The sequence below is a fragment of the Nicotiana attenuata genome, unplaced genomic scaffold (assembly GCF_001879085.1).
Source record: "Nicotiana attenuata strain UT unplaced genomic scaffold, NIATTr2, whole genome shotgun sequence".
Lineage (NCBI taxonomy): Eukaryota > Viridiplantae > Streptophyta > Magnoliopsida > Solanales > Solanaceae > Nicotiana > Nicotiana attenuata.
The window spans coordinates 25,299-40,852 of record NW_017675936.1 but is presented as its reverse complement, the minus strand read 5'-3'; the positions used below and the strand labels follow the sequence as shown (position 1 = coordinate 40,852).

The window sequence follows — 15,554 nt, the reverse complement described above, 5'->3', positions numbered from 1 at the left end:
AGGTTTTACGGATGAAAATTTCTGCTTTCTATGGCCATAGGCACATTTTATTATCATAGTTTAAATTTTCACTGCTTTGCATGTACTATAAACTATGCCATTGAAAGCGACTGACGCTTTTTGCCAGGCTGGTCTGATCAGAGAGTCTCCTACACAAGAATTCTTGGAGGATTCTGCAAGGATAGTGCTCCAGAAAAGTCTTGAGAGCCTATATGCATGTGGAGGTGAGGAACATAAGTTTCTCCCAATTGCTACTTTGTGAAGTCGTAATTATTACGTTGGCCATCTGGAAAATGCTTTCTTAGAAGTCCTGGGAAGATGATTCTCAACGACAAGTCTACAACAAAGCACTTAAGCTGTCCATTCCTTTCAATGCTGAAACTTCTCAAACTTGTGGTAATTGCAGTTGATGAAAATGATACTCACAAGACATTGATTGAGGCAATTCCAAAATTGCTGAATTGGATACGTTCCTTCCAATATTCAGAGGTAAATGGCTACATATTTTATTAAGACTGAATTGTTGTTAAACACTATCTTGAGGCCATTAGTAACTAAGCTGGAAAGGTGGGATTGTGATTTTGAAACTTTTGAATGGTGTGAACTCCTTGTTAGACTTGGATTACATCAGGCTACTTTGTTCAACAAAGCATGCAGCCCTATCAAGAACATGTCTTTTTTTTTTTCTTTCAGAAAGGTGATGGTTTATGGATTGTTTACAATTTTTGTGCTAACACTTGTAAAACCCAAATGAAACAATTGAAAAATAAAAAGGATATGGTACCTAAAGAAAGCATAGTTAGAGCCATCTCCAAAGTACTATGTTCCAAATTCTTTGTACATAGGCTAGTCCTCCTCTTAGTCACGTCAACCAAAATGTGTGATAGATGGATACATGTGTGGTTGTATGGGTGCGGATCTAGAAGTATGATATGTCATCACCTAAATCTTAGGATTGGGGAACTAGAAAATGTGGTCAGTACGGGTGCTGAGATACCACTAATAAATGTATAGTATAACATATATATTTATATGACTAATTCATTTGAAAGATCATCCGACAAAAACAAATACAAATAAATTGCTTTAAATATCTAAGCTTTTATTCCATAAGTATATCACATGCAATTACAATTTTTCAGAATACTTTATCTGAATACTTATGTAAAACCCAAAATTTGAAACCAAAAACACAGCCAACCTATGCTTCTCAGCCATACCATAGTTGTAGCCAATGCAGCCTAGGTGAATTAACCAAGTGCGGTGGTATCTCACACCCATGCCCTTATCAATTTGGATTGACTTTGGTGCAGTGTTTTTTTTTTTTGAAGGATACGTAACATAGGCAACACTTGTCCTTTTGCCATTTCCATTATTTTCTACTTCGTTGGTGGCTAGTTCTTTGTGTTTGATTCTCAGTACATCCTGATTATGATTTGTGCCCATTCTCACATTTGTTTCCCACATTGTTATAATTTCTCTCTTTGTTTACCTAACATATTTATGAGCTTAACTTATGTTAGGTTTCAGAAGGCCCAAGTATTGATTTTGGAAGTGAAGATGGAGTTAAGAAGATTAAAGTATCTGAAGTAAGGAACCTCCTTCTATCTTTCTTGGTAATGCAGGCTTGAGTTAATACTTAATACTTGCAATCAATATCTTTTAAGGCTATCCATCTTGAATAATTTAATAATCTTGAGATACGAACTTTGTTAGTTCTCAAAATCATATGTTGCAAATATTTCTGATATACAAAGCATTAACCACATCAGGATGATCGTTAGGAACCGTGTTAAATGAGCATTAACACATTTATCTCTAACATTAGTTTCCTTTTATATTTATGATTTGTGATGAAAAAATAAGAAGTAATCGACAAGCTTTCCGCACAGCAACCTCAAATTGAAATTTAATTCACACTCTATCTACTATACTGTAGTGTCGCAACTGGAGTATGAAAGTACATGTAAATTGTCCTCCTAAAGTATAACGTTAAGATTTTTTTAAAAGAAAAGGTTCATTATTAATTGATGAGTTATGGGACATCAGATATAAATTGTGTTATAAAGTTTATGGTAGGAGATTGATAGAGGATGTCTAGTAATGAGCAACCAATGGAACATGTTATTCTGACATTTAACTAATATTACACTCCCCAAGTGGTTTACAGGATTTGTGCTTCAGTTCAGTTAGCTATATGCACTTTGACTGCTTTCTTTAACCAAGATTATGCCTGATTTATTAGTTTTGAGTCTTTTGACTGGATATTGAACAGTTTTTTATTTGTCTTAAAGGAGAATAACCTGCAACATGATGCAAAACTACTGATGCTTTCTAGCATTATCTACATGACAAACCCTTCTTTGCTGGAAAACAAAGGAGAAACATTACTTACATGTCAAGAACATATGTTCACCTATAATTGTTTTGAAAATGCATATAACATGGTTCACCCTGTCCAGTCTGTCTATCCTCCCTGTGTTTATATTCTTTTCATTTTGGATGTCCTTAAATATAGGTACTTGATATTGAAGAAATGGCATGGGCCCCAAAATATGGGTTGAAAGGCATGATTGATGCATCCTTGCGAGTAAATGTAAAATTCAACACCAGTAAATATAATGAGATGATTATGCCTCTCGAATTTAAAACTGGGAAGGCAACAAATGGACAGGCAAGTTTTGTTTGAGAATTTGCAAAATAGTATCACTTAGTTGTGAAGTGATGATAATTTTCCACTTTATACGTTCTTGCTAGGCACCTAACCTCTAGGTTATCATTGGCATTACATTCTGCAGACATCTATGGAACATAATGCTCAAGTGATGCTGTATACCCTTCTTATGTCAGAAAGGTGCACCGAACCCTGCCTATTTGCATAAGTATTCACCTACTGTTGGCATATGCTGTACTGCCATATAGATTTTCTTTTAGTTCTTCTTCATAGATTCATCTCATTGCCATCTATTTTTCTCTTAATTAGATACTCGCAGCATATTGGACATGGTCTCCTGTATTATCTGCATACAGATCAGACGCAGGTAAAATCAAGCATTTGATTTTGATAAGTAGGTGAAAACTAGCATCTGTAAGAATTTTAAAGATTGCTTTTCTTTCTTTTTTCTTTGCAACCTTCTAAATTACACTTCATTTTTCAAGGGAATAACTGTTCGAAGATCTGACTTGGTTGGCCTAATAATGCGCCGTAATGAACTTGCAAATGATCTTCTCAAGACCACTATAACTCAACAACTGCCACCAATGTTACAGGTAAGGTATCTCCGTCTCATCCTGTTATACTTGGGTTAAATACAGATAGTGTTTGCTAGAACTTAATATTTTGCATTAATACTATCTAGTCATTGAATATGTGGCTGATCAGGTTCCACATAATGGCATGTTGTCCACTAAGCATTCAGGGTTATCCCGCATTTCCTTGTGTCCTTTTATTATATTCTGTTCTTTCACAGTCCTGTAAGTTTATAGAAATTGTTAAGGTTAAAAGGCTCTTAATTGTATTCTGTAACCTATTCTCTCTGGTACCACGTAAAAATCTCTACTGAAATATATTCCCCCCCCCCCCGGTTTGGTCGTCTTCATAGAGGTGAATGTTTTGCCCGTTAAGTGTAGTTCATTCCGAGAACACCTTCATAATTAGTATTGAATACTAGTTCTTCCTGTAGAGACCTAAGCATGGTTGTCATCTTCCACCACTATCCCAGGCCACAATCATTTATTGCCTTAATTATGAGTAAACACCATAAAAGTAATCAGAAAACTTAAATTAGCTTATTACCTGACCAAGAGGAACTCATTTAACAAAATCTTCTAGATATTATTAACTTATTATTCTGGTGACTTCTTTCTTTTGATGCAGAGTCCAAATATGTGCAGAGCCTGTCGACACCTCAATGTCTGTACCATTTATCATAAGGTAATTTGAGAAGTTCTCAGGGTCTTCATAGTGACAAGCATCCATTGTACTCTTTTACGTATATATATTTTCAAAATAATTGGTTAAAGGGGCTTCCCTGTTTACTCTGTTTTCAATCCTAAAACATTTTAGCATCTTTACCTCTGCATGCTAAGAAAATGTTCTCCTTTCAAAATGATCGAAATACTGAGAAACTTATGATAAACCATCTATAGAAGAAAGGAAGGGAGTTTAGTTGTTGAAGTCAGTAACTAAATCCTTTGGTTGGCGAATGTGCATGTGATAAATATACAGAGGTATCTTCATCAAAATAAATATACAGAGGTAATATGCTTACACGCACTGTAGTTCCTTCTCCTAGAAAAACCTGTTCATGTGGTTAAAGTAACATAGGTGCTTGCTGATAGAAGAAGGGGCACTTAACAATCAAGAGAAAGTTATTGCCTCAAATGCCATGTTTAGAATACTAGTATTAGGCCTGATTCCTGAAATATATCAAAAGACTGTAAACTTTAACATTTATGCTACAACTAGTACTTATTTGGAACCTGAATTGAGGAAAAAGATTGCATTTATAACATCTATGTTAGAATTCTAATTATGTCAGGTCTTAGTTTTCTTGACAAAGGTGCCAAAACTGGGTGCGCGCCTAAGAAGCTAGACATGTAATCAAGGCAATCTAATGGCTTTTCTGAATACGAATCAATTTGCCTAATGATGAGGAGTCAGCATTTTGCAGTGTGCAATGTGGAAAGGACTAAAGGAACATATTTGGAATGAGCAGCAATTGCTTCCTTTTTTGTTACTAAATGGGTAGAATAATGGGGATGATAAATCAACATTCATGTTTTCCATATGAGCCTAATCAATGTTGACATGAAAATCAGCCATCTTTTCTTGGTGTATGCCTGAATACTTATTCTCATCTTAATTGTGCTTATATATCATATTATGGGTAACATCAATATTCAATATTATTGGGACTTTGTTGAAATTAAAAGCTTATACTACTGGATCCTGAAAATTTTCATAGGCATACGTTGGCACCACAGAAGGTAGTGGTTTGGGTGGTGTGTTTGATTCACTTGTTAGCCATCTGACAAATGTACATACTAATTTTCTTCAAAAATGGGATCAGTTGATTGACTTGGAGGCTAAAGAAGTTGAGGTACAATACATTGTCGACTGTAAATTAAGAAATCACTTCATGGCAATTGAATATCTCTTTGCTTGTTAATTTTTTTTTCCAGGTTGTAAAGAAAGAAATTTGGAGTTCACAAAGTTCAAAGAATGACCTTTACGCTCCTTATCTTCTCTTGTCCTTGAACGAACCACACCAACAAACTTTTGCAAAGGAAATCAATTTACTTATCACTTTGTACATCGAGATTGGACTTCCTTGGGCACTCACCAACAGGATGGAGATGCTCTTAATAGTTATAATTTTCCTATGAAAAAGTTTGAATCCTCACTTAGGAATGGGGATTATGTGGTATTCTTCTTTCTCATATTCTTTTTGTTTTATGCACTCCTGAATGTTCTATTTTCACAGCAATCAGCTGAAGCAAGAATTACTTGTCCATAGGTGTAACATGATCTGCTTGCCTCCAAGAGAACAGTAGTGAGACAGAGCAGTTATATGCATCTATAGCAAACTGCATGATCCTGTCCCTGTGAAATATAGTAATCGGATGGCTTGAACTAATGGTTCAGTTAGTTATTTTGGTGAAGTAATGAAGCTTCTTAGAATTCGATGAATCAACTATGCCTTGATCCTGAATTAGTTGTGGTCAGCTACAGGAATCCTCTTATTCATTCCACTCTATCTAAGAACACATGCCTTGGTGGCTCTGGGATCATCCCACAAATTTAGTAATTCTCTACTAGCGTCAAACCCTCGGGCTTTACTTGGGTTTGGGACCGCTAGGCTTCGTGAAGCTCATAGAGGACAGGGAGTTCTCACTATTCAATAACAAAAAGCAGAATAATAGTCAATATTTTCTTAAAAAATGGCGTAATTTCTGATTTATCTTGGGCCATGGCTTATGTTTGTATAAGTTGCCTGCAAATAGAGTAATTTCTAGTTTTGTTGAGCCTCTCAATAGCTGAATTGTTTGTTTCGTTCCTGCACTTTCAGCTCAGAGTAGTGTATGAGTTGTGATCATTTGAATTGAAAGTGCTGTCTTATAAGCGCTGTATGTTTGGTTCTATTCATGGTCATGAGCAATTGACGGTACGACAATATAAATTTTAAACTATTCAGATATTGAGCACTGAACCTGGTGGTATACTAATAGCTACTGGAGTTGTTGTAGATATGAGTTGCTCTCGCATCTCGGTGAGTATTAGATCTTTATTTGGTAATAATCCTTCAATGCAAGGAGTTATTACTTTATAGTGTTTGTCATTGCTGCAAAATGCCTAGAATGCACGGATATAACTTAGTTTCAGTTCCTTCTTTTCATTCTCCTTAGGTGGAGCAACCCGAACTTTTCAAATAATCTCATTTGTTCCAATGAAAAGTAGGAAACTTATATTTCTCGTCTGCCAATTATCTTTGTTAATGTTGTTAGATCTCACTTTGGTCCCTTTCAACAGCTGAAAAGCTTTTGCCTTTCTTTAATAGATAAGGTAGCTCCAAACTATATAAGTAGATGATATAAGAATGAAATAGTTTGATTTGTTGAGACAAAACAGAACAAGAGCCCTGACCATTAACAAAACTAAAGCTTCACATGGCTCTTCCTTTTTATCCCACTTTCAAAAGAAAAACTACTTCAGGACCTGGAAAGCATTTTCCAAAATGAAAAGTTAAAGAAGTCCATACACGGAAGTCTTCTAAACCAGTGTTCGTCTTAAGAAATAATTACAACTAAAGCATACTAGTGTTTAAGCTTACTGTATTTAGCTAGGGCTAAAGCATTCTTTTGTTAATATATCTATATCTATACAAGATTTTGCATTGTTTTCAAGTAGTAGAGGTCCATTGTCACTCATTCTGAAGTGAGCCAGGCTACATTCCCTTGTATGTCTTTGATTTTAAAAAAAAAATATTTGTGGATTTGTCTAATTCTTTATGATAATTCTGGCACTAATTAACAAGTTTGGAATATAAAATGCCCTGGGTACTCCTTTTGATTTTGGGTCCAATAATATGTAAAAGGAAAAAGCCTGCGCAGATTTTAACTTGTAATATTTGCTTTCATAATTTAGGTATCTCTTTCCAAACGCTTAAGGCTTCCAGGTAGCAGCCGGACTTCACAGGCACAAGATCTTCATCAGCAGTTGTGGCGAATTCATAAAGATGAGCTTATGGGTTCATTTGCAATTATGAGGTATTCAAATTTTTTCATGTGTTATTATCTCCACCTGAAGTACATATATTTGTCCAAGCGTAATTTGCTCCTGCTTTGATTTTGAAGATTCAACCTCATACAACTATTTCTGCAAAATGAGCAGAGTTCTCATCTGAGGAAGATGACAGTTGATCTGGAGGTGAATGCTCTACTTATGTATGAAATTTGATTTGCAGCTCCTCAGCCACAGCCCTCTTTAATGAATGAGAAGAAAATCTTACCTGTGAAATTCTGCAGGTGCCTAGGTTTGATAGTGGATGTCAATTTAGTCAAGACCCCGCCATCCCATACATTTGGTCGGAGAAAAACTTGAATGACGATCAGCGCCGAGCCATACTTAAGGTGAAGAGTTATTGAAACTCTCTATAATTGGGTTTATATCTGCACCTGCAAATCAGAAGCATTGTGAATTATCAGAATCTTAATTGGATAAACCAGATACAAAGCAAAACTTACAGCATTCGAGTTGTCAGAACTCTCAGCCATATCAAACTGTCAGAATTGTATTGTGAATTATCAGAACAGCATCATTTATAATTGTCATTACTGCAGATACTTACGGCAAAGGATTATGTGCTGATACTAGGAATGCCAGGGACAGGCAAAACATCCACTATGGTCTATGCTGTGAAGGCGCTGTTGATGAGAGGTTCATCCATTTTGCTTACCTCCTATACAAACTCAGCTGTTGATAATCTGCTTCTCAAACTGAAGGCTCAGGTCATCTCCATCCTTGATGCTTCTATTAGAAACTTATTGTTTTGATCTTTATTTAACTACTATGCTGTATCTCAAAAACTTAGAAGGTATAAGCTGTGGAACTGGTGTCAACATAGTATAAAATTCTTGCTTTAAATAGTCTTGGGAAAGCTAGATTTAGCAAACTGAAGAAATCTATATTCGGTGCAAGGTACGCATAGGAGTTGATGTGTAGCATTAGATGAAACTGGTTGATTTAAGAAGGGCCTACTATGGCAACTACATTCCCTAGCTGCTTCTACTGGTATTAGTATTACATCATTAATTTCCTCTTTATCCTTCGATCATTTAGAAGCTACATACATTTTTTATTTTACTACCTCCAAACTCCTGAAATAAATTCCAGCATAAAGCTGCTTGGTGGTGACTCCATCGAATAAAATCCTTTTTGAATCACCAAATTGTCACATTCATTGAAATCCCTTCCCCCACTTGTGAGAATTTGTTGCATACGTAATGTGGTTAGTGAATGGGCGTTAAGGAGGATCTCCACCTGCCATTTGAAGCTCTGCTGGAAGTATGTGCTCTCGCATGGAGTAACGGGTTGAAGGACCATCAAGGAATTGGATATCCCTTTAAAAAGGGTGGAAGACCTTTTTAGATGCGAAATTCTTCGTTTTTTTTATCACGTTCTTCCCATTGGTCAATGACCAACCAAGGTGCTCTATACTTCACTACTTGTAAGGCGTGACGTATGATTCATTGACTTTTAATTTAATAAAAGAAGACATTCAAAATGCGAATGTCTAGCTATTTAATGGATAAGGGAATAGATTATAGCTGTTCAGCTTAACTCAGTGCAATCTTGTAGAAAGAACAACTCAAACTTAGGCATTCAACTGTTAAATATAAACCCTAAACCTGTATTTTTAAAATATATAATTAATAACAACCTTTAAAGTTTAAACTGTTTTGTAACTTGAAGCATTTTCAAGGAAAACTAACAAATGCCTATCAGAAATTCTAAACAAGGGATATCTTGAGTCCAAATTGATAAACACAAGTCATTTACTTCGAAATTTGATTCCTCCATATTGTAGATCATGTATAACTTGGTCTCACCATGAAAAGTTTTAGATAGCGCTGTTAAGCTGTTGATGAATTAGTAGACAAGCTATTCGGATATATGTTAGTGGGGCTTAGGCGAAGGGGCAAACAAATCTAATCTATTAGCTTCATGGCAGAAAACCAAAATTCTATCCTTATAATCCTTGTCCTAACATACATTTAGATCAAATCCAGAGCCTGCTGATTTCTAAGGTAAAAAATAACGCAACTACCTCTTCGTGTATAAATGTATCAAGTTAAAGATCCTTCTTTTTATCCATTTAGATATTCAACTATATGCAGCCTCTCTGCAAGTAAAATGAAGCTGATTGACTGACATGTAAGCGTTATCGAGGAAAATCTCTCTTTTCTTCTTCCTCTAAGGGCATGATTTTCTGAAATGTCCTGCTAGGAATGATTTTTCGACATGCTTCACCTACATATTACGGAGTATCATTTATTTTTCCTAGTGCTTTCATTCTCTGGTATGCTTCTGCTGATTGGCACTGCCAACCACAAGACACAAGTAATGTAGTGCTTTTACATTTACATACAAATCCTACTGCATTACCACTTCAGTGGACATTGGGACTAACATATATACTGTTGCAGGGTATAGATTTTATTCGTATTGGAAGATATGAGGTTGTACACGAGGAAGTTCGAGAGAATTGCTTATCAAGTTGGTTTCTGGTAACTTTGTCAAAGAGTTTGCTTCATGATTGGCCCACAGAATACTAATTTACTGCTGGACTTTCTCTTACAGTGATGGACACTCATGGTCTTGAAGAGATAAAGCAAAGGATAGAGCAAAGCAAAGTTGTTGCTGTTACGTGTTTGGGGATAACTAGCCCATTGCTTTCAAACAAGAGATTTGATGTGTGTATCATGGATGAAGCCGGACAAACTACGTCGCCGGTAAGTTTCTATAGTTTATGTTGTAGTGAAGCATTTGAACATTTTGTTGAATAGAGGTCTTGAATGAGGTTAAACTTGTCAAAGTTGCTATTGCTGATTGCAATTGTTCTATATATCTCAATTAACAATGTTTGTATTTTTTTGATAAGGTAAAGTTTTATTAAAGAAGGTACCAAGATGGTAGAGTTACACCAGACCAAAAACTGCCATAATACTTATCAACTACAAACCAGCTATCTCCTCCAAGAAATCTTTGTATTATTCTAGATTTTCAATAACACTCCTTTTACACCAAAAAAAACAAATTCAAAAGACATCTATTTTTAATCCGGATACATGCTGTCTTATCCCTTCAAAGAACTCTGTTTCTCTCCAACCATGTTGTCCATAAGACACAGGGGGATTGTTCTCCACACTGCCTGCTGACTTCTTGCTACTTGTTGATGTTACCATGTCTCCAGCAGACTTAATACATTTTGTGGTATAACCCATTTGATACCATACAAACCAAGGAATAGCTCCCAACACTGTCTTGCCACTTTGCAATGAATGAGGAGATGATCAACTGTTTCTAATTCTCCTTCACACATATAGCATCTATTAATTAAAATAGTTCCTCTCTTCTGTAGATTATCCTGACTTAAACAAGCTTCCTTTGCTGCCACCCACCCAAAACATGCTACTTTAACAGGAGCTTTTGATTTCCTTATTGCTTTCCATGGCCAATCAGATTCATACCTCCCTTGTTGCTTCTGTAAAAGAGTATAACCTCTGCTAACTATGAATTTCCCATCATTACTTGCTGCCCAAATCATTGAATCTCTCCTATTGCCCTCCAAACTGACACTGTCCAGCAATTGCATTAACTGAGCGAATTAATCTACTTCCCAGTCATTAAGGCCCCTCCTGAAGATCAACTGCCAGCCATTACTTGAGTAAAAGCCTGCTACCTTCCCGTTCTTGTCAGAGAAGCAGCGATATAAAACTGGAAATTTTGATTTGAGACTTTCATTCCCCATCCATGCACCAGTCCAGAATTGGATATTTTTACCATTCCCCAGCTTCAACTTTACAAACTGACTACATTCCATAGATTACTGATAGTGCTCCAAAGTCTCCCTTTGGAAGAGGATTGGACTGCATGAGGAGTCCAAAAATCCTTCCTGCCATGTTTGACATCTATGAGTTGTTTCCATAACCTACTGCTTTCATCGTTATATCTCCAAAGCCACTTAAATAATAGGCTTTTGTTGTGCAGCCTTAAATTCCTTACCCCCAAAACAATCTCTTTTGATTTTCCGTTTCTGTGTTTTTAGAGCTAGTTATTTTTATGAACTACATTTGTCACCAGATGACAAGTCCTTACTTGAAAAACAAATGACAATATTAGATTTACAATCCAGGTATCATTGGGACCATTGACATTTGCATCAAAATTTGTTCTAGTTGGGGATCATTACCAATTACCACCACTCGTCCAGGTAATCTTGATTCTCTCTGCGTTGAGCTCCAATGCTTGTGTAACTTGTGATACCAAAACTTCGAACTGTTTCCATATTAGAGTGCAGAGGCTAGAGAAAATGGAATGGCAGTAAGCCTGTTCTGCAGACTCTCAGAAGCTCATCCCCAAGCAATTTGTGCTTTGCAAAGCCAGGTATCTTCAAATTTCAATAAGATGTTTCTTTCCACCTCTGAAGTTCGTTTGGGTTAATATAGTTGCCACTACTATGCTACAACTTGCAGTACCGCATGTGTGCAGCCATAATGGAATTATCAAATGCCTTGATATATGGTCACAGATTGCGATGTGGTTCTTCTCAAGTAGAAAAAGCCAAAATCAAGTACACAGCATTGCCATCTGGACCTACGTGGATAAAGTCAGTGATTACATTGCTTCTAAGTACAATGCTGCTTTATTTTAGTAATGATCCAAACATAAGAGGCCTGCCCAGCTAGAAAAAATGATCTTAGGATGGAAAATAGATGTCGCTTCCAAGTATGATACTACTTTATTCTATATATTCCAAACTATAGAGAACTGCACCTTCTATAAAGAGATTGATGCCTGGATGGACGATACGCCTGGTGAAACTTGTCCATTTTTTGAGCACTCATAAGTTCTTCCCTGTATATAAGTTAAACGTTTGAGCTGCTGGTTCATTTCCGCAAAGTTAATTCCGGCAATAAACCACTCAAATCTGCACTTTCTACTTGCTTCTCAAGGAGCAAGTCTGCTCATATTTTCATGTCATAACCACAGTGATGCTTTTTCATCTTAGAGTGATTTACGCTTTCATTTATATATACTTTTTCGATGTACTTATTTAGGTATATGCACTCAAATTAAAGAGGTGTCATGTAAAACCTAGTGCACTTTTTAGTTTTTAGTGTTTCCGTCTGGTAACTAGACACAATATAAGACATCTTTTGCCTGTCCGTTCTTTTCTGTCCGGACCCTCGAGAAAATAGAAAAATCCAGTTTCTAACTGAAGCTCTACTACTTGTGAATTCTGAGGTTTTTTATTGGTTGATCTAATAGGTTTAGACTACTGAGGAAAAAGTCAAAAACAGAATAGCCTAAACACATGTTCTTCACTACCCTTGTATTAATGAGATCGAATTGTTGGTTGATCTCTTGTGTTTCAAAAAGTATAATTTGTCTACCTGCTGTCCAAAGTTTCTCATTGCACAATCTTAAAGGTCCTTAGAAAGGATGATTCTTACCATAGTAATGATTCATACAAAGTTGTACATAACTGACAAGGAGGAGTTCAACTTTGTATACAAAGGTAGTGATGGGAATGTAGGAAAACAGTAGGAGAAATTTTACAAGGGAGAAATTTAGTGCAGTTACTTGGTGTGATCATTATCTGACAAGGATGATCTCATCTTAAGCAGTTATATTCCTTCCAGAAAAATATGTTGTATGAATTGTGAGGGTTAATACCCCAACTGCTTGTCGTCTTATTCTGTGAAATAACCTGGTATGATCTGTCTTGACAGGCTTTGAATCCAGACAGACCTGTCGTCTTTATAAACACAGGTCAGGCAAATTTCCATCTCAAATCAAATTATGCAGGCTTGTCAAATGCAGTTTAAACGTTCTTGTCCTAAGCTGTTGGCTTATCTGTTTTTCCAGACTAGATTTGTTGCTTGCATTTGAAACAAATGACCGTAAAGCTGTAATAACCCAATGGAAGCAAATATCATTGCTGAGGTATGACTGCCTCTTGCTTCTTCCATGAATGTTAATGACCATTGGCATCGGATCACAAGAAATATATTAAGCTGCAATTTCTGTATAATGATTTTGGCCTACAGATAGTGCCTAGGTTGTTGAGCAGAGGTATATTGGAGGAAGATATAGGCATCATTACACCCTACAACTCTCAGGCAGATCTTATCCGGCAATCTGTTTCCACATCAGTGGAGATACATATCATTGATAAATACCAGGTAATATATGTTGATGTAATACATCCTTGAAAAACATCTTAAATTTGCAACTTTTCTTATTTTTAAAAAAGACAGCTCCTTTTTGGCAGGGTAGTAGAAGGGGAAAGGAAATCACTTGACCAGCCTTACTAGAAATATATCTGTCTATGCTTATTCTCTGACACGTTTGTAATTGTCAACTACACACATAGGCGACCTAGTACGGTTTTGAACTATAGGGTCCTGAATGCCAGCTGGAAGTAGAGAGCAGAAAAATGGTTGGCTTTCCGTTTCTGAAACAGAAGTTCAAGAAGCCTAAAACTTCTCAATACCCTAGCCCAGAACAAGAAGTCTAATCCCTCGCATCTCACAATGCTACTTCAGAGACACTTATGTTCACCTGACTTTGCCTAGAAAAAAGCCCTAAGTCCTTGTCCAGTTGTTCGTTATCTATCCTCAACCGTTTAAGATTATATATGCCATCTATTAGCCCCACGAAGCTCGTTTGGCAATTCACGAATGATCCAATCTACACGATTGTTTGCTTTTAGAATCATTTTCTGTGGCTCATGGTGGTCTTGCAGTTACATCAAATTACTTGATTAATTAGGTAGAAAGGACTAAGAGATCGGTACATTCCCTAATTGTTCTAATGTAATCTACTCTTTGCAGGGAAGGGATAAAGATTGCATTCTGCTATCCTTCGTAAGGTCAAGTGAAAATCCAAGAAACTATGTTTCTTCATTGCTTGGAGACTGGCACAGGATTAACGTGGCTCTTACACGTGCTAAGGTTTAGATACTGTTCCTTGAGACATTTGACTGAAAATTTTGCTCTATTTGAGACCTTATGAAGTTACTCAGATTATATAGAATAATGTACTTGCTCTTTTGATTGAACAGAAGAAGTTGATAATGGTAGGTTCATGCGTTACACTGTCAAGCGTGCCTCTGCTAAAACTTCTCATAGAAAAGGTGGAAGAACAAGGTGGCATTTTGAGCGTCTCCAAGAAGGATATTCATAAACCGGAATTGAAGAGATGTTCCAACCTGAGATGGTGAAGATGGTAAAGATGTGCCACCCCCCCCCCCCCCCCCCTCTTCAAATTTTGCTATATCTTAAATTATTGCTAAATCCAGCCCTTTTAGGGGTTGCATTTTTGTATTCTAATGCAAATGTAAATATTAATGCTCTGCGAGACCAAACCATCCACTCTTGTGTGAATAATAGTAAAAATTCCTGGTGAAATGAAATTGTTCAAGGTTAAACTTCACATTTCACGAATGTCTGTATATGAGGTATCAGATTGCAATTCCAATGCTGGTAAAATGCTAGAACGTTTTACATTGGGTGACCTTTCATCAGTAACCGAATTGGCAGACATTGGTCAATATAGCCAATTTTAATTTGTACCTTCAATTTCGCTGCATTATGTTGTCATAATCCAACGAGCAATTTTGTTCGTAAAATAATAAAGGACTAACCATAAAAGCAATCTCTTTATTGCATTTAGCCAATGAAGTGAAAAATGGTATTATTAGATGTAATGAGAATTCTCGAATTGATTTACAGGAGGTGTCGTTCATCATGTTTAGAAAGGTCAAGGTAAGAATGAAGATCACACGTTTCACACTTCGCATTCTACACTCGGGCAGAAAATTGGAAGCAAGATAAGTTCCCACTGGTATAATTAAGGCTGTATGTGGGCCCGGGCCCGGGCCTAAATGGGCTAAACGGGCTGGGCTAAACGGGCCCGGGCTTAGCGGTCCCGGGCTCTGGCGGTCCCGGGCTTCGTGGGCTCAACGGGTAGGACCAGCCCGTGACGGGCCTAAGCCCATATGGTCCTGGGCTAAATGGGCCGGGCTCGTGGGCTTAGCGGGCCTAACGGGCTTTTTTTATTTCCGGGCTTTTTTTTTTTAATTTTTTTTATTTAGGGCAATTTCTTGTAAACCGTATGTGTATGTATATATATAAATTGCTCTTATGCATGGCTATATAAATATATGTGGTATATATAATATAGAAATCTAATTATTAAAGTGTTTGACGAAAATGTAAAATAACAAATCAATAGTAAAACTAAATTGGCATGCATAATAAATTAA

General features: G+C 36.6%; 1 pseudogene; it reads left to right on the top strand.

Moving 5' to 3' along the window:
- The first annotated feature begins 94 nt into the window (after window positions 1–94).
- LOC109220588 lies at window positions 95–14,726 on the top strand (annotated as a pseudogene).
- The last annotated feature ends 828 nt before the right edge of the window (window positions 14,727–15,554 follow it).